The following is a 20,711-nucleotide window of genomic DNA, read 5'->3' on the forward strand; positions in this document are numbered from 1 at the left end:
TTCACATTGGGTACCACATGCATAGAGTCACATGTCTTGCATTGAGTCACATTGGTGTTATGTGATGTTTGAACGTATGCAATTGTGTGATTGTTATGTGTGTATGAGATGTGATAAGTGAATTTGGTGATTCATTTGATATGAAAGATTGTTGTGTTATAATTGTGATATATGTGATTGGAACATATGTGATGTAGATGTGAAATTATATGTCCTTGGAGTCTAGATGTTGGTGAAATATGATTATGTACATTGTTTAGCAATCATGTATGAATTATGTGGAATTGAATGACTAGGTTGTATGGCATGAACATGTGAATCTTGATTAATGGCATATGATGCATGTTTATGTGAAGAGTGATGAACTCATGAAATGTATTCTTGTTGTGTTTTACATTTCCCATATTATGTTTATCTATAAGAAGTTGAATTCTCACCCTTCTGTTTGAATGTTATCCTTTGTTGGTAACGTGCAGGTTTCATGGATAGTGACGCTTCGAAGGAGGATTAGCGTCGAGATTTAGATCTCTAGTAGGGTGTCGTGACTAAGTAGTCACTTGTGCTCTGGTCATATGTAACACATGGGAGTTGGGTTTAATGTTTTTATGACTCGATGTTATGAGATATTTGTTTACTCATATTGTATTCGTATTTGAATATGTTATTTTGGTTAATGTGTGGCCTTGAGCCAAGATGTTGAAACATGGTGGATGATGTATGGGAATCATCCTATTTTACCATTCATTTAATGATATGATTATTCCGCTGTGGTTTGCATGTTGTTTTAAATTCCCGTGTTATTTGGAAATGACCATTGCATGTTTAAAGATAAAATGTTTGTTCTATTTTGAAATGTGTGTAACGCCCTCGTGAGATGCATGCTTTCTTTACTCTTATTTACGCAAATATATGCCTTATTTGTTTAGTATAGAATTGGGGGTGTTACAAGGGAGGGAACAATTGGGTATAATGTTGTTGTTTAAGTTGTGACGACTAGTAGAAGAGGTAAGGGAGTAGGGTGGTACTAATGAAGATTGTTTCTTTTAATGTGAGAGGGTTGGGAGGATGGGAGAAGAAGAGGGAGGTTCAGAGGATGATTAGAGAAAAGTGTCCGCTGGTGGTTTGCTTCCAGGAAACAAAATTGGTAGTGATTGGTGACTATGTGAGTAGGTATCTGTGGGGGTCTCATGAGGTTGGATACTTCTTTGGGCCTTCTGTAGGGACATTTGAAGGTTTATTGAAAATATGGGATACTAAAGAGGTGTAGGTGAAAATTTTGATGAGCTTCGAGAATCTTTTGATTTATAAAATGGTGCTTTTATAGAGTATAGGAATGACTTGGCTATTGCCTATGCTGATGCTCCTTGTGATAGTGGTAGTTGGTTATCTTTATGGAATTGATTGGATGTTTTGATTAATGTTGATCAGAGGATCACATGGTGTGTGAATGAGATTTTAATGCTATTCGATTGAGAGAGGAAAGAAGAAGTAGGGTAACTATTGACCGAGTGGAAGATTATTCTCATTTTAATCAGTTCATTGAGGCTAATTTTCTAGTTTATTTACCATTGTGTGGGAGAAGATTCATATGGTATCGGGGGGACAATCTTTCTATGAGTCGCCTGTATCATTTTTTATTATCAGATGCTCGGGTCTCAATTTGGCCAAATTGTATCCAAATGGCTCTTCCTCGCACTATTTATGATCATTGTCTGATTCTGATGACTATGGACAAAGATAATTGGGGTGTTAGACCAACACGAATGTTAAAATGCTAGCCGATTTACTAGGTTACGAGGAGTTTGTGAAGGAACAATGACTATCTTTTTAGGCGGATGGTTGGGGAGGTTTTGTGTTGAAAGAGAAAATGAAGATGATAAAGCGCGATTGAAATTATGGCATCATAGCGAGTTTGATTTCTTTCTTGGATGTTAAAGGAGAGGAGTTTGATTTAGAGGAGGAGTTGGGAGAGTTACATTCGTTATCGGCAAAAATTATTTTGTTATCCAAATTACATTCAAGTGTTCAGTGGCAAAAATTTAGATTACTTTGGCTAAAGGAGGGAAATGCAAATTAGAAAATTTTCAACAGTATCATGTCTTCGAGGAGAAGGTTGAATGCTATCATCTAAAATTTAGTAAATAGTGTTTAGGTTGAGGGTGTCAATGGAGTGAGGAGCCCCGTTTTTTTTCATGTTCATAATCATTTTCAGTCGATAGCAGTCGATCGACCAGGGTTAAAAGATATTACTTTTAAAATCTTTCACTTCGGAGGAGGGGTCGGTATTGAGGCTACCTTTTTGAGAGGTTGAGATTAAGCGGGCAGTTTTGGATTGTGACAGTTTTAAGAGTCCTGGATCAAATGGAATTAATCTTGGTTATCTAAAAGATTTCTGTGATGTCTTAAAAGACGAGTTGATGTGCTTTTTTACTGACTTTCAATGTAATGGTAAGTTAACCAAAGATATAATTAGTACTTTTATTGCTTTGATCCCAAAAGTCGAGATTCCTCAGCATTTGTCGAATTTTCAACCTATATCATTGGTCAATTATCTATATAAAATTATATCTAAGGTTCTTACTAATAGGCTGAGACAAGTAATTGAAAGTGTTATTTCTGAGTCTCAATAAGCTTTTCTTAGAGATACACTGATTTTGGACGACATCCTTATAGCAAATGAAATGGTGGACGATGCACAGAGTTTGAAAAAATAATTATTATTATTCAAGGTTGATTTTGAAAATGTTTATGATTCGGGGGACTAACAGTATTTGGATGATGTTGTGTGTAAGATGAACTTTTCGACTCTATGACGGAAGTGGGTTATAGAATGTATTACTACGACAACTGCTTATGTGCTTGTGAACAGGAGTCCAACTGATGAGTTTAAGTTAGAAAGAGGCCTTCGTCAAAGTGACCCACTTTTCCCTTTTCTTTTTTTTGTCAGCAGCTGAAGGGTTGCATGTTTTGATGAAAGCTTTAGTGGAAAAAAGGATTCTATACATGGTATGCGACGGGGGCACAAAATCTTGTTATTGTTTCTCATTTACAATTTGACGATGAAACACTATTGGTGGGGGTTAAAAGTTGAGCTAATGTCTGATCTTTGAAGGTGGCGTTGATTATTTTTGAAGCTATTTCGAGATTAAAAGTTGACTTTCATAAAAGCATGTTGTTTGTGGGTCAACGTCTCTGAATCTTGGTTGCATGAGGTTGCGAGGGTTATGAATGGAAAGCATGGTTATTTACCTTTTTTATATTTGGGGATGCCTATTGGAGGAGATTCTAGGAAGCACAATTTTTGGTATCCTCTGATTAACCGTATCAAAAGAAGGTTGTCGGGGTGGAAAAGTCGCTTTCTATCAATTGGGTCATATGATTCTTATTAGATATGTCATGTCTTCCATTCTGGTCTACATTCTTTCCTTCTTCATGGCGCCCTCAGGTATTATATTTTCTCTTAAATATATTTTTAATGCATTTTGTGGGGTCGGGGTGAGGAAGTGAGAAAAACTTCATGGATCAAATGAGATACTATTTGTTTGAAAAAAGAAAAATGAGGTTTGGGGATTAGGATTTGAAGGAGTTTAACTTTGCCTTACTTGGTAAATGGTGTTGGAAAATTCTAAATGAGACGAGAAGCATGTGGTATAGTGCTTTGTGTGCTCGGTATGGTGGGGAAGTGGCGTTTAGGTTTGGGTGGGGGGGTTAGTGAGGGATATGTTTGGTTTAGGAGTTTGAGAATCATAAGGGAGGGTTTTGTTTTGACTGATGAAGGGTGGTTACTTGTTAATATTGATCAGAGAATAGGAGATGGACATTCTACTCTGTTTTGGATGGATCCTTGGCTTGAGGGTATGCTTTTGAAGGTGAGATTTAGTAGATTGTTTGATTTAGCGGAGAATAAAAGGGCGACGGTAGCATAAATGAATGATTAAAGTAATTGTTATGCACTGTCAATATTTTTTACACAGTCGGTGCATCACAACTATTCACAAATAATATTTTATAAGTGATTATATATATATATATATATATATATATATATATATATATATATAAACAATTTTCATATATTGAGTTGAAAATTTTACAATCATGGATAAATTTTTTAAATAGTTTAACCGGTGTATTATTTAGCTAATCATTATGTAAAAAACCTACAATTTTCATTTTATTCAATTGCTCTTAAATTTTAAAATGAGTTTAATTACTATCCATTGTCAGTGTAAAATTTTTTACACTATCAATGTATCACAATAATTCAATTATTTTATTAAAAAAATTAAAATAAAAGTCAAACACTTCTAACAAATTAACGGTTGTGATTTACTGATTTTGACACTGTCAGTGTATTCCAATTAAATTCTTTCAAAATTCATTATTTAATACTCCTTCCATTTTTTTATTATAAGTCATTTTAGAAAAAAATTGTATTTAAATGTCGTTTTATAATTCCAATAAATAATTAATGATATCTATCATATAAGAAAATTCATTGTTTTGAAAAAGACATTAACGTCCTTATTGCTTCTAAGCTGGATAAGTGGATGTCTTCTTCATCTAGATTTCAATTGTTTTGTTCTCTACTCATTTCTTATTGTTTTGCTTCTAAACTTTTGAACAACTCATAAAGTGACTTTTTGGTTTTGGTCTCAGTAACCACATCCATTTTTCCAACTTCACACTCTTCCTTTCATATCACTACTTTCTTGGTCACAACTTCTAGTTCTTTTTTTGATTTTGGAGAATAAAGTTAGATTTCCTCTTTTTGTTGTAGGTGTATATAAAACGTAGATCTCCTCTTTTCTTTTGATTTTAGAGCATAAAGTTAGATTTCTATTATCTTGCTTATTGGCTCTAAAATTATATTATATTCATATTAATTAATTAATCTATGTATTAATCATATAATATTTTTTTGTGATAATGAAAAATATTATGAGCTGGATTAGTCATTAATATAAATTATTATTTTTCTTACAACATTAAATATTTAAATATTATTTTTTATTCATAATATTTTTTATTAAGTTTTTTTAATTACAATATTTTAGGATAAGAAAGTATTTTATTATATTTTTTAATGGTGAAATTTGATAATATGATGGATAAGGAAGTATAGGGCGGCGTGTTAGAAAATAGTGGGTTTGTGCGTGAGAGAAGTTTGTTAAATAAACTTTTTTATTACAATGTAAGACAAAACATGTATGAGACATTATTTCTAATGTAGTAAAAAAACAAAATAATATTTATATACGGGCAAAAATATATTATTGTTTAAAATATTTTTATATACTACAACTTTATTATTGATTCAAATATTTTTATAAATAATGTCAAAACAAACATAATATTTATAAACGGGGAAAAAGATATTGTTTATTAAAATATTTTCATATACAAAAATATATTATTGTTATAAGCGGTAACAACTTTACTATTGATTCAAATATTGAATAATTTTTCACACTTAAAAACATTTATTTTTGCATATTAACGGAAACCTGAAGTTACTGATCACAATATTGCATATTAATGGGAATCTGAAGTTATTGATTATTTGTATTGAATATTAACGGAAACATGAAGTTTCTGATCACAATATTGAATATTAACGGGAACCTAAAATTACTTATTAAAATATTAAATATTAACGAGAACATGAAGTTACTGATCAAAATAGTGAATATTAATGGAAACATGAAGTTGCTGATCACAATATTGCATATTAACGGGAACTTGAAATTACTGATAACAATATTGCATATTAACAGGAACCTAAAGTTACTGATTATTTGTATCGAATATTAACGGGAATATGAAGTTATTGATCACAATATTGAATTTTAACGGGAACTTGAAGTTACTAAATAAAATATTGAATATTAATGGGAACATGAAGTTACTGATCAATTAATGAATATTAACCGGAATGAAGTTACTGATCACAATATTGCATATTAACGGGAACATGAAGTTACTGATTATTTGTATTGAATATTAACGGGAATATGAAGTTACTGATCACAATAAAGAATATTAATGGGAACCTGAAGTTACTGATTAAAATATTGAATATTAAAGGGAACGTGAAGTTACTGATCAAAATAGTAAATATTAACAGTAACATGAAGTTACTGATCACAATATTGAATATTAACTGGAGCCTGAAGTTACTGATTAAATATTGAATATTAACGGGAACATGAAGTTGCTGATCACACAATATTGAATATTAACAGGAACTTGAAGTTACTGATTCAAATATTGAATATTAACGGGAACATGAAGTTACTGATCACAATATTGAATATTAACAGAAATCTGAACTTAATGATCACAATATTGAATATTAACGGGAACATGAAGATATTTATCAAAATATTGAATGTTGATGGTAACATGAAATTACTGATTAAAATGTTAATTACTTTTCATATTCATTTTTTCTATTAAAAAATATACATCTGAAACAACTGCGCGACCCGTATCAGAATCCGTGCGGACGCACGGGTTTGTTACTAGTTTTTCTATTATATTTTTAAACATTTATTATTCTCTCTCCTTTCAATTATATAACTTTATTTTTAAATATCATTCATAAATAATAATTTTGTAAAAACCTTTTTAATTTTTTATTTTCATACAATAATTATTATTTCTTTTAACATATGTAAAAAGTTTAAAACAATTTATAATAAAAGAACAAAGTTAGTACTCCCTCCATTAATGGGAACATGAAGTTACTGATCAATTAATGAATATTAACCGGAATGAAGTTACTGATCACAATATTGCATATTAACGGGAACATGAAGTTACTGATTATTTGTATTGAATATTAACGGGAATATGAAGTTACTGATCACAATAAAGAATATTAATGGGAACCTGAAGTTACTGATTAAAATATTGAATATTAAAGGGAACGTGAAGTTACTGATCAAAATAGTGAATATTAACAGTAACATGAAGTTACTGATCACAATATTGAATATTAACTGGAGCATGAAGTTACTGATTAAATATTGAATATTAACGGGAACATGAAGTTGCTGATCACACAATATTGAATATTAACAGGAACTTGAAGTTACTGATTCAAATATTGAATATTAACGGGAACATGAAGTTACTGATCACAATATTGAATATTAACAGAAATCTGAACTTAATGATCACAATATTGAATATTAACGGGAACATGAAGATATTTATCAAAATATTGAATGTTGACGGTAACATGAAATTACTGATTAAAATGTTAATTACTTTTCATATTCATTTTTTCTATTAAAAAATATACATCTGAAACAACTGCGCGTCCCGTATCAGAATCCGTGCGGACGCACGGGTTTGTTACTAGTTTTTCTATTATATTTTTAAACATTTATTATTCTCTCTCCTTTCAATTATATAACTTTATTTTTAAATATCATTCATAAATAATAATTTTGTAAAAACCTTTTTAATTTTTTATTTTCATACAATAATTATTATTTCTTTTAACATATGTAAAAAGTTTAAAACAATTTATAATAAAAGAACAAAGTTAGTACTCCTTCCGTTTTTTATTATAAGTCGTTTTAGACTTTTTACACAGAATAAGAAAAATAATAATTGTTGTATGAAAATGAGAAATTATGAAGGTTTTTACAAAATTATCCTCATTAATGACATGTGGAAGATAAATTTATATAATTGAAAAGAGAGAGAATAATAAATATTTAAGGATATAATAGAAAAAATAGCATTAATTATTTATTGGAATGGTAAAGCGACTTATATTTAAATACAATTTTTTTTTTCCAAAACGACTTACAATAAAAAAAACGGAGGGAGTACATTATAATAGTGTAAATTAGTATTTCTTTTGGAAAATACAATACCTAAGGATTTGTAATTGCATGTTTTTACGTTTCTCTACGTACGGACGTATGCGGCAAACACAATGTCAACAATATGAGTAATGAATTTCACTTGATTGTCCTTTATTTTTATTACTCATATACTATTATTATTAATACAAGTAAAGTAATTCATTATTTCAATAGCTAAATTTTTTCTAACGTCTTTCTTATATTCAACGCTAATGGCTAACTTTGAGAAGATTCCATATAACGTAATAAATAAACAAATTATGATGTATTCATTTATCAATAATTTTCAATCAAAGAAAGTCTTCTCTCTAGAAATGTTCCTAATTTAAATATTTCAACTATATAAATAAATAAATAATTATTTTGCGGCAACAATATGTCATATATAGTTATGAAATCGCTATCTCAACGTTGTTTTTATTGACAAACATGATTCTTTTGACCAAAAACAATTGACTTAATAAAATTTATTTATGAATGGTTCGGTGTAGTTACAGAAATTGTCAAAAGCTTAAGTAAATTTTGTTATCGTGTGAATGCTTCTTAACAATTTTTGTCAACATAAATTTAAAATCATAAAAAAGTGTTATTACTGTTTCCCACTTCATCTAATTTAGTCCTTATATAAATTATGTCACGTCATCTCCGAAGTAAGGATGATAGTGGTGGTAGACTTTTAAAAATAATTATTTTGAAATCTTTGTTGTTGCCAAATCTTTAGATTTATATTGTTGGTTTAAAGATAATATTTTAATGGAAATTTAAGATTATGTTATAGATTGATCTATTTATTAAGGGATTTTATACATTACGGCATCTATAATGATTGATCTCAAAAGTTTAGGTGTGATGTGAGGCTTACATCTCAAATTAAAAGTCCAAGTCAAACTACAAGGCTGACATCCTAAATTGTGAGAATTTTTCAATCTGTTTTTTTTTTAATATAGAGGTTTATTAAAAAGATCCTTCTAGTTTTATATTTTAACAAAAAAAAACTATTTAAAAAAAAATCTGTTAGCGTATTTTAATAGATTTAAAGAAACTCTAAACTATTTGCTTTCTATGTTTTTGTTTTTAATTATAAAATTAATTTAGCTTCTTCTTATCATAGATAATTAACATAGCCGAAATTGTACAAGTCAATGAAAAAAAAATTCATTATAAAAATATCAATGAACAACTTTTCATTTTTCTAACAGTTATACTTAATCACATTAAGCTTGTTGTTTCAGTTTTTTTTAAATGCTATTTTAAAATGATTTTTATAATCTATAAAATAAGAAAACAAGTGTACCTGGAAAATCCAATTCTGTCATTTGTTTAAAATCCTCCACATCTTCTTTTCGGGGTTAAATATTGTCCTAAAAATGCTTTTTGTAACTAATTGTCTGCTTGGTCCAAATATTACTACTACTTTGTTGATGTTGTTGTTTTTAGTTAGCAATTTGGCCTTCATATGACGCTTAAGACTTCAAATGAAACCAAACCACCACTTTATCACCTTCCCAATGCAGACTTTTTTGAACTGGTTTCAGAAAAAGCAAACGTCACTTCTGCCTCCATCCACTTCTTCTCCCAATAACATCAATAATTTCTTTCTCTATCTTCCTTTCTCTTTGTCTCTCTCTCTCATCATCATCTCTCTCTCTCTCTCTCTCTCTCTCTCTCTCTCTCTCTCTCTCTCTCTCTCTCTCTCTCTCTCTCTCTCTCTCTCTCTCTCTCTCTCTCTCTCTCTCTCTCTCTCTCTCTCTCTCTCTCGAACTTCTTTCGTCTTCCTCTTCGTCTTCCTTCTCCCTCTTCTTCTTCGTCGTCCTCAATGTTGTTTTGTTCTTTTGGTATCTCACTGAAGGAAGAGACACAAATGATCCCTCACCACTACAACACGCCATAGTCGAGTTTTACCACTGAGTTTTGAATCTAACAAGGTATGGGCTTAAAATTAAACTGAAAAATTTCTTTTAAAAGCTCTAACTAGATAGCTTTTATCATTTGCATAATATTTGCTCTGATTGTTATGATTCTTATTAGGTGGGTAAGATAATGAAGAAAGTACAGGATGTGAACTAATTATTATAGATCTGAAATTATAATTATAGATATGAAATTATAATTATAGATTTGAAAACTCACTTAGTTGGTTGGTATATTTTTGTTTGGGTACTTTTTCAATTCATGTGTACTTGAACCATTCTAATTTGTTTGTTTGCTTTTGTTACTTGAAGGATAGACACACTTTAGCATATGAACAAGGATGGAGGGTATGTACAGACTTCAAGCAGTATCAAGTTTTAAAACAAAATCCCTTCTGGTGATGGCTAAAATCTACTCGAGTTACAAAGTTATATGGTAGATTACTATATAATTTTAGCTTATCTTAGAATTATATTGTCATATTAATTATCGCAAGTGATGGCCATAAAATTCATGCTGCAAAACATCTATGAAATCCATCCAACGTTTTTTCCTATTTGTTTCGTATATTGTAGCTTTGAACCATCATAAACTTTGGACATTTGTGCTCCAAAATGGTTGTTGCTGTGTTGTATTTTCTGGTTTTTGCTACATGTTTGGAGTGTTTTTTATGACTTTTTCTTTGTTTCAGTTTTTTAGCACACTAATATTGTTACAATTATGCATTTTATGGCAAATAACAATTTCCTGCTTAGTGAAACTCTTGACGAAACTGTTAGTGCGTGTGATTTAATACGTTGTCGAAATTAAAGGATATTTACCACCCCTTCTTTAAGACAATATGTGCCTTTGGATGAGCATTGTCTGAGTTTGCTGAGCATTGTCTGAGATGATGTGATGCAGGAGGAATGACAAAGTGGTTGTCATTGTTGCGTTCCATGGTCTGGTATTCGAAATTGGGAGAAGTCGAGAAAATTGCGAGAATCTCTAAAGTATGAATTTTTTGTGAGTTGATACTTATAATGTGATTGTTCATTCTGCAGTTTTCCATTTATGTGTACTAGATTGCTTTATATTGGTATACTTGTTGCACTGGATAACTTCATTTAATGGTCACTTTACTGCAGGTTGAAATAGATATATGAGATGCATTGTGCTTAAATATGTTCTAACCATTTTGTTGGTTTTTTTTATACAATTTTATTTTGATGAAGTTTAGTGGTATCAATGTGGAGCTGCTCCTGATATGGGTGGTCAAATAATTTTGCATGCCAATGGTGTTCTAATTTTACATGCCAATGCTGTTTAAGAATTTATTGATATTGCATAGGGTGTAATGGGCTGTCCTGAATTTAGGATTTAAGCATATGGTGTGAGCTGTTTCTTTAATTCATTGATACCTTTTTTCTTTAATTCATTGATTTTAGGTAAAGGTTTTTACATGGGAGAATAAATAGAATGGGAAAAGACCCAAAGTGGGCCACTGCCAAATGGTTTGCTATCAAATGAAGTTGCTTCTATGATACAGGTGCTTGACTCAGAGTAGTGGTCAAAGGCTGAACAGAGAACTGCGGAGCTAATTGCTAGCACTAAGCCTAATTCGCCTTGTGAGCGACGCCGAAATGTAGTTGTTGAGTATGTCCAAGAGCTGATCACAAAGTGCTTCCTTTGGCAGGTGATTGTTATGACGTGGTTGTGGATTATTTGATGCTTGATATTTTTTTATTAATTAAGTTTAGTTGTGCATTATATTAGCTTATAAGTTATAACTGTGTTATGATAATGGAGTTATTGATGTTAGGCAACATCAGGTTCGTGACAATGCTGCAAGAATCAAACTTTGAATGATAGTTGGGCACATCAGGTTTGTGACATGCATCAGGTTCCTGTCATCATTAATGCCATAGCCCAATCATTTACCATAGTCATGTAAAGTTTGAGTTTGAATATGAATAATAGGTTTTGCTACACTCAATTGTTGATGTCAAAGTATCATTTACCATATATGGTGTTTTTATAGCTATTAATCAAAACCAGTGTTATATAATTAGCTTTTTGTGTTGAATGAATGAACATATAATTAATAATGAGATATATTGTGCATTGGACTTTTCTATATATATAATGATAAATATACAATGGGAAATTATTCAGTTAAATTTCAATTAAAAAAAAATTTAGTGAATCAGAGAAAAAATTAAATGAATAATGTAATAGTATGCTGTTAAAAGTCTCACTGCCAAACAAAATGTCAATCTAATTCTATTTTCAAGGATTGTTTTTAAATTTCATATTAAATTATATATATATATATATATATATATATATATATATATATATATATATATATATATATATATATATATATATATATATATATATATATATATATATATATATATATATATATATATATATAACAAAATCTTTCAAATATACATTAGATCCTACTATCTCAAAGTACATTTTTAGTAAATAAAATCAAAACCTAATTTATTTGGGATAATAACCTGTCAGATATAGACTAGTTTGGAAAACCAATATTTAACTATTACCAACACTACTAGCTTGGAAAACCAATATTTAACTATTACCAACACTGCTATGCAGTAAGGTTGATCTTCTTTTTTTTTTTTACTTTTCCGGTCTATAAATACCTCTGATGCTCTAAATAAAACACAACACTCTTTGTTTTATACTATTATAAACAAATTGACAAATAACGTTTTTGCTAAAATTTTTTGTACCCATGAGTTTAAGTTGTGTACGAATACCTTTAGTATAAATTGTATTTTAATTTTAATTTATTTAAAAATAAAATAAATAAGTGGTGTGGCCACGAATTCTACTATTTAATTGGACGTGGGTATCGATACCCAATTAAATTCAAGGGTACAAGAGTGTTCACCTGAGGTTTTTAATTTTCCAACACTTTCTATTTTTCATAGTTATTTTTTTACAAAATACGTGTTTAAAAGTTTTTCTTAAAAGTTGTATTTAATAACTTATACAATTATATTCTAATTTATATTTTATTTTATCTAATAATATTTTAATTTTTTTAATTTGTTTGAATTCTCATAATAAATTGGTGACAATTTCGCAGTCCACAGCAGTACACGTGCGAACGCACGGGTATCCCGCTAATATATATAATAGTAAAACAGTATAGATGTGTGTTATTTCTGCAAGAGCAGAAATATTCAGAAGTCTTAATAGGTGTATAATAAATAGTGGTGGTTAGAGTTTATCCATCGCGGCGAGAAATTTTATACAGTGGTGTTTATAGTGGTTTAGAGGATCTGCTCATGTGAGGTGAAAGATCATGTATATGTGTTTGTACAGGGCCAGCTTAGGGGTAGGCCACCAAGGCTATCGCCCAGGGTCTCACATTTTTATCTTATAATTATATAATATTAATTGATTTTTTAAATAATTTTTTAAACTATGTTACCAATTAAATGATAATATTTATTTAGAATATATAATAACAATTTATAATGTGTATTGTTTGATTTATTAATTTAAAAATCACACAGATAGATAATAAATTTTCGAGTAGTTTAATATAAAAAGAGACTTAATATCTATTTCTTTTTTTTATAATTTTGATGTGTTTTTCAATTTTAATTTTTTTAAATAATAGGAAGAGTGTTTAGGTGAGGTAATTTTATTATCAATTAAAAAATATATTAAATGAAATTGATTATAATAATTTGATGATTTTAAATCATAAAACATTTAAAATATATTAATTTTAAAATATATTTTAATTAAATTAAAATATTTTAGTTATAAATTTTGCCTCACCGCTCCCGATTTAAAACCAGAGCCACGCTTCCGATTCGGATAAGATCAAAACCCTCAAATATGAACATATAGTTTACCGCTTCCGAATCCACAAAAGGAACAAAGCCGCCTCTATTTCCACACAAGGATCAAAGCCAACTCGGAGCACAATCTCCCCAAGAATGCGTGTACAACATTACACAACATATGCAATTAAGATTATCACACAACCTTAATTATACATGCATATCACAATAATCCTATTTATTAGAATTATTCACCAAAAGTTGCACAACATGCATCAAGTATCCTTCTCAACAATACATCCAAATCGCATATATTCATACACACACATCATGAATATTATATTATATAACATATTAACAATGTTATTCACAATCATCAATCCATAACGCACATATATATAATTACATGTTATTCACACAACAACATCATAATTAATTCATCAATTGTCAACCATTCTACTTCTATCATATAGATAATTACATTAGCTTCCTAATGTTTCAAACGACACATAAAACAGAGTTACGGATCAAAAGTTGTGCATTTTAGAATTTTGGTAAAACAGGGCATTTTCGCATGGCGAAAGAAATGACTCGCCCGACGCTCCGAAACAGAAACTTGGTCACAAAATTGGTCCTCTCGCCCGCTGGTACGCCCGACGAAGGCGTGCAGACGAACACTCGCCCGACGACTCACACCAGCCCAAACTCATCCAAACAACAATTTATCACATGTAAAGGGTTCCTAATCATGTTTCTAACCATGGGTTATCATTATAACAACATTAAACATGCTTAATCCCACAAATTCCATGGATTTCCATTAAACCCTAACATATGAAATTTATAGAAATGAAAGATTAAACACATAGTATACTACTATCCACAACAGGTTATACAAACCCATAATAAAAAGGATTATCCCCCTTACCTTGAATCAAAAGTCCCTCTTCTTCAAGATTCCTCCAATTTCCTCTTCTTTCTTTACTTCTCTCTTATCTTCTCTCTTCTTTCTTACTAAATGATAGTCTTATGGAATAACCTAATTTCCTTACTATCTTTCCCTTAAGTTAATGGGCTTAATATCAATTACTCCTCATTTACTTTTATTCTCAACTTTAGAACCAGTAGCTAGTATTACTCATTATTCTACTAATAGCTCAATTAACCCAATTAGCACAATAACACACAATTAAATAATTATCACACTATATAATAATTAAATAATTACACTAATAATAAAATAGCTATAAAATATATAAAATAGAAAAACTTGGATGTTACAACTCTCCCCCACTCAAAAGATTTTCGTCCTCGAAAATTACCTCAAGCGAATAACTCTGGATACGAATCCTTCATCTTACTCTCGAGTTCCCACGTCACATTGCCATCGGCCAGTCCTCCCCAAATCACTTTCACCAAAGCGATCTCCTTACCACAAAGCCTCTTAACTTCTCGATCGTCAATTCGCATAGGTGATGTATCAACCGTCAAGTTATCCCTTACTTGAACATCATCTAATTGATCAACATGCGATGGATCCGCAATGTACCTCCTCAATTGAGACACACGGAACATATCATGAAGATTAGCAAGTGACGGTGGCAATTCAATCGAAAGTTATTTTATGTATTCAAAAGTTGTTATCAACAGATACATAATTTTGGTCGAAAGTTATAATACATATCAAATGTATTCAATTTTTATAACGTTATGTGGTAAGTTATAAATTTTTAATCACTCAATATTGTAACTCCCAGAAAAATAATTATTGGCTTAATTTAGACATTTGTGATATTTACTGAAATTTTCGCGTTTTGGAGCGATTTAGTCGGTATTAGTTCGGGATAGCGGATCGACATTAAATCGAAAATTTTAATATTTTTAGTATTAAAAGTATTAATGAGTCAATGTTTAGCGTTTTGAGAATTTTCCGAGTAATTAAGATTAGACCGAAAATATGAGGCACTGAGTAATAAGTCGGTATATTAAAATAATCGGATTTTATTTTTTTAATGGAATTTATGTGGAAGTGTTATTTTTATATTAAGTGTAGAAAAGATATTGGGCTTAAATAATGACATCTCTAAGTATTAAGGTGTATATTTTAATAGGCCCATTATTAAATAGTAGTAACAAGTGGTGGTACCACTTTTTGTGATTTTTAAAAGTAGTAGCATAGAAGAGAAAAAGGAACCGAGGAAGAAGAGAAAGAAAAGAGAAAATGGGGCTAGGGTTGTGAAGAGGAGAAAAGGAAGACCTAAAGTGTCGCTCTCAAGTGACATTTTTCTCCAATTTTCCATTGAAACTTCATAGAGATGCACTCAATCTAAGGTAAGGGGGGATTCTTACTACCTAAATGAGAATATGATGGGTTGTATGTGGGTTTAGGGTATAAATTAATCATTGTGTTGTGTTAATTTTGTTTCTGCCACTGTTTGAAATTGTTGTGGCTGTTCATTGAAAGTGGAATTTATTAAAAATGCTGTTGTGTGACGTCCGGCAGTCCAAGAGTGATTGTTACTTGGTTATTCTTCATGTAGCCCCTTGTTTCGTTTTATGATGTTCATGGGTAATTGCTTTTGTGTCACTTACTGTTCCAACATGCCTTGTGGAATCATTTTTCTATTGTGTCCACATTTTTATTAGTTACTTATAATAGTATAATAGAAATGAGAATGGAAACATTATGAAATAAAAGTATAATTAATTAATAGGATAAGAAGTGTGTAACAGTAGCAGTTATAAAATTAATGAAATGCAAAACAGTTCCGTTTGATCGAAATAGTCGAATTAAGCAGTATAATTAATTGTACGGAATTTGATGAAAGTTTACGTGGTAGCTAAGTTTAATTAGTAGGTTAACATGGTAGTAATATTTTATTGAAATTGTGCTATTTTACGAACCGACCAAAATGGTGTAGATTTGAGTATCCTTTATATTAAATGTTGGTTTTGGAATAGAAAATGAAATAGTAAATCGAAAATTGAATTTGAAATAGAATATTGAATTGAAACTTAATATGATAGGATTATTAATTGGTGGATTTAATTAATAGTTAAACTAATTTCAATAAGACTATTTAATTGGAATAAATTTGGAATTAGATTAATTATTCGGTTTATCGGTAAATTACGGCACCTTGAGAATTTGACTGTAATCGTGTTTTGGTTGAATATTGATGTTGAGAACAATACATTGTTATGTAAATGATGTTGTTTTTGATAATTAACATGATTTCTAATTTAGTTAAATGTTAATTGGAGGTTGATTCGGTTTACTTGATAAATTAGCATGTTGAGATTATCTTACGAATTGATCGAAAATTGTGGTTTTGATTTGGATGACTCTGTTAATATGTGAAATTGAGTAATTGTGTCGATATGCCGAAACATGATGATAATTGTAATAATCTTGATGATATGCGAATTGTATATTTGTGACGATTTTGTTAATACACGAAGTTGTATGTTTGTTGTGATATGTCGAAGCATGAAGATATATATGTAATGACTTGTTTATATGCGAAATTATATAGTTGCGATGATGTGTCGAAACATGATGATGTTTTGTGGTGATTTGTAATACGTGATGTTGTATATATTTGTGATGATGATTTTGTGACTAAGTGAAGATGAAATATTATGATGACGTGAATTACCTCGTATAGATGGTAATTGATTGTGATATAGGCTTATGCCCCGTGACGATATGTGATTGTGATGAGTATGTTGTATTGTCTTATTTTTCGAGTCACATTTCATATGCAAACTCTGTGACGGCCTAAATTGGCAAACTAGTGACGAAGGCTTATGCCTTGTGCCTCTGAATTGGGCAATTGGTGACGGGGGCTGAAGCTCCAATTGGTACCACATGCATATACATGAGTCATGTCCCATGGGTCTTATGTGATTCATAGTTGTGACGTTTTGTGACTATATAATGATTGTATTTTTGTGACTTATTAAATGATGGAATTATGTGAAGATGTGAATTTGTGATTTAATAAATAGAATGATGGTATTAATACTTGTGAATACGATTAACCGAATATGTCTAATTTCTGATATATAATAAAGATGCCTATGTGTTGACTTGTTGATGATGCTTATATGATGACCTGTTGAATATGTTTATATGTTGTTATCATGACTATTCATTGATGATGTTCTTTGTGCTGTTTATGTTGATGTTGTGTGAGGCGGTGATTCATTTATATTCTTTACCTAATATATGATTTATCATGATCCTATTTATATAGTTTGATATCTCACCCTTTCTGCTGATGTTTCCCCTACTATGGGAAATGGGCAGGTACTCAAGTATAGTTGTGGAAGTTTGTTGCTTCATCGAGTCCTGTTGGATTGTTGTTCTGATACGTAGCACTCGGGGGGATTGTTTATATCGCTATTTCTATGTTGTCGATGTTTTTAGTTGTTGTTATTATAACCGTTGAATCCAAGTTGAATAATATGAAGTACTTATTATACTTCCAAGTTGTTTGAATTGAGATAAAGCTGATAGTTGACTGGTATTCGAATGCTATGTATCATTGTTGAATGAAATACAAGTTGAAGTTTTAAGTTGATATGTGATACTCCAATTTGTTGTTTGAAATTTTAAATACTCTGATATTTCTCGCATCATATTTTCGGGTAGAATTGGGGTGTTACAAATATTACAAATATTATTTCTAAAAAATTATTTATAAAATTTTCATCTTATCATTTATATAAAATCATAAGGATAAAATTGTAAATTATTAATAAAACCCCTTCCATCCCCTTGTGAACCAAACATATTTTTAACCAAAATCTCTTCTCTCCCCACCCCTCCCCTCGTTTGAACCAAACATAAATATAATTAATAAAAATCCTTCTCCTTCCCTCCTCTCCCCTTTCCTCCATTAAAATCTCTCCCCCTCTCTCCCCTCATTTGAACCAAACAGATCCTAAGTGACGAGAGAATGCTTAAGAGAAGAAGCACTGTTTTAGGGATGACATTGTTAATGCCTTTCGCTACCATTTATTTCTCTTTTTTCTTTTGAAAGAAACCGTCTCGATGAAATTTGGAGCTCTCACTCTGAAGCCATCGTAAATTGTTATATACTAGTCTTTATTCGTTTGACTTGACCATATAAGGAAAATTGGCCAGATAATATGCCACATGCAAATTTTTTTTAAATAACTAAGTTTTTCAAAAAAATTACGCATATAACCAAACTTTCAAATTAATTACATAAATGACCATTTTTTCACTATTTAAACACATTATCGCCACTTGCATTGGCGACTTGCAAATTGTGGCGGTTTAAAACCCCCGCAAATATATTTTTTAGAGCAAGTCGCCACTTGCATTGGCGACTACACTTAAATTTTAGGGTTAATACCACTTTTACCCCTGTAATATAGGCGGAATTCGATTTACCCCCCTCGTAAACTAATTTTTTTACTTTCCCCCTGTAATATTTTTTTTTGGATTACCCCCCTAAGCGTGCAAATAAAACACCAAATCTGGGGAGAAATCAAACAAAAAAATATTACAGGGGGATAAATTTTACACGTAGGGGGAAAAAGATATAGTATTTTTATATTTCAAGGGGGCGTTCAAAAATTTTTTTTTACTGGGGGAAAATCAAATTTCGCCTATATTACACGGGGTTTTGTATATTTAACCCTAAATTTTAATATTTTTGTAAATTGAGGCGATTCAAAACCGCCGCAATTTTTTTTTAAAATTTAGATTTTCGGCTGTTTTGAACACCCACAGTTTAAAAAAAAATAAAATTCTAAGTGTAGTCGTCAATGCAAGTGGCGACTTGCCTTAAGAAAAAGATTTGCGGGGGTTTTAAACCGCCACAATTTACAAGTCGCCAATGCAAGTGGCGACTATGTGTTCAAATAGTAAAAAAATTGTCATTTATGTAATTAATTTGAAAGTTTGGTCATATGAGTAATTGTTTTGAAAAACTTAGTTATTTAGAAAAAAATTTCGCCACAGGTTGAGATGTTGTAATGCATAATTATGAAAGTAATTTACTTTTCCTTTTTATTTGATAGTTGATACTCCATATTTTTTAATTACTGCTCTTTGGAAAAACATTTGTTTTATTACTCTTTAATTTTTTTTATTCAACTTTATTTAACATTTTCTATTTTCTTTAATGTGTAATTGGGTAAAATTATGAACATTGTTTTTCATGTGTTTATTTTTTAATTATTTATAACATAATAAAAAAACAAAATAAAAAAGAAATAAAAACTGCTATATAATAGTTAGTAAAGAGAGCTTGCAGTTAAAAATAAAAATGAAAAAAGGTATAATTAGAAGAAAAATAGGCTACACCAAAACCACGTTTTGCCTTTATATATTGTTATAGATTTAAATAACAAAATCCTATGAAGCATTGATTAAACTTTTCTAACATCATATCATATACTAAATTATAATCATACAACTTATTCCCTCCAAAACTTTCCCGCCAAAATCTATTATAAATAATCACTTAATTTAATAAAAAATAAAGTATATTATTTAATAAATAAATAACAAAAATAAATTATATAAATTAATAAACACGTGACAAAAATAAATTATACATAAACTATTCACCACGTTTTATTGATCAATTGACCACCTCCTTCCAAAAATTAATAAATGATAAATTATACTACCTCCGTTCCTTTTTATAAGAGACAAGTCATTTTTTAGGTTCATTGAATAACTAATGTATTTGGTCTCTTTATAGACTAGATACATTGATTATTCAATGAATCTAAAAAGTGGATTTTCTCTTATAAAAAGGAACGGAGGTAGTACTATTTAATAAATTATATTATCATACTAAATTATAATCTTACAACTTGTTTTTTCAAAAACTTTTCTGCCAAAATCTATCTTAAATAATCAATCAATTTAATAAAAAATAAATTTTAATATTTAATAAATAAATAACAAAAAAATAATATAAATTAATAAATATGTGACAAAAATAAATTATACATTAATCACTCACTACGTTTCATTATATCATACTAAATTATAATCCTACAACTTATTAATAAATACGTGACAAACATAAATTATACAATAAACCACTTACAA

The 20,711-nt window shown here is 29.9% G+C and overlaps 2 long non-coding RNA genes across 5 annotated transcripts; both read left to right on the plus strand.

Annotated features, from left to right (window-relative positions):
• Positions 1-9,216: 9,216 nt before the first annotated feature.
• Positions 9,217-11,888, plus strand: LOC131600210 (uncharacterized). 4 transcript variants are annotated; one of them, XR_009283061.1, is made up of 4 exons: positions 9,217-9,808; positions 10,106-10,786; positions 11,222-11,469; positions 11,596-11,888. It is a non-coding gene; the product is annotated as an uncharacterized LOC131600210 (long non-coding RNA). The 4 variants fall into 4 exon arrangements; XR_009283062.1 differs by having other exon boundaries at positions 10,106-10,229; positions 10,698-11,469; XR_009283063.1 differs by having other exon boundaries at positions 9,219-9,808; positions 10,106-10,229.
• Positions 11,889-15,698: 3,810 nt separating this feature from the next.
• Positions 15,699-18,224, plus strand: LOC131600211 (uncharacterized). The gene is made up of 2 exons (XR_009283064.1): positions 15,699-15,940; positions 17,922-18,224. It is a non-coding gene; the product is annotated as an uncharacterized LOC131600211 (long non-coding RNA).
• The last annotated feature ends 2,487 nt before the right edge of the window (positions 18,225-20,711 follow it).

The sequence above is a fragment of the Vicia villosa genome, linkage group LG4 (assembly GCF_029867415.1).
Source record: "Vicia villosa cultivar HV-30 ecotype Madison, WI linkage group LG4, Vvil1.0, whole genome shotgun sequence".
NCBI lineage: Eukaryota > Viridiplantae > Streptophyta > Magnoliopsida > Fabales > Fabaceae > Vicia > Vicia villosa.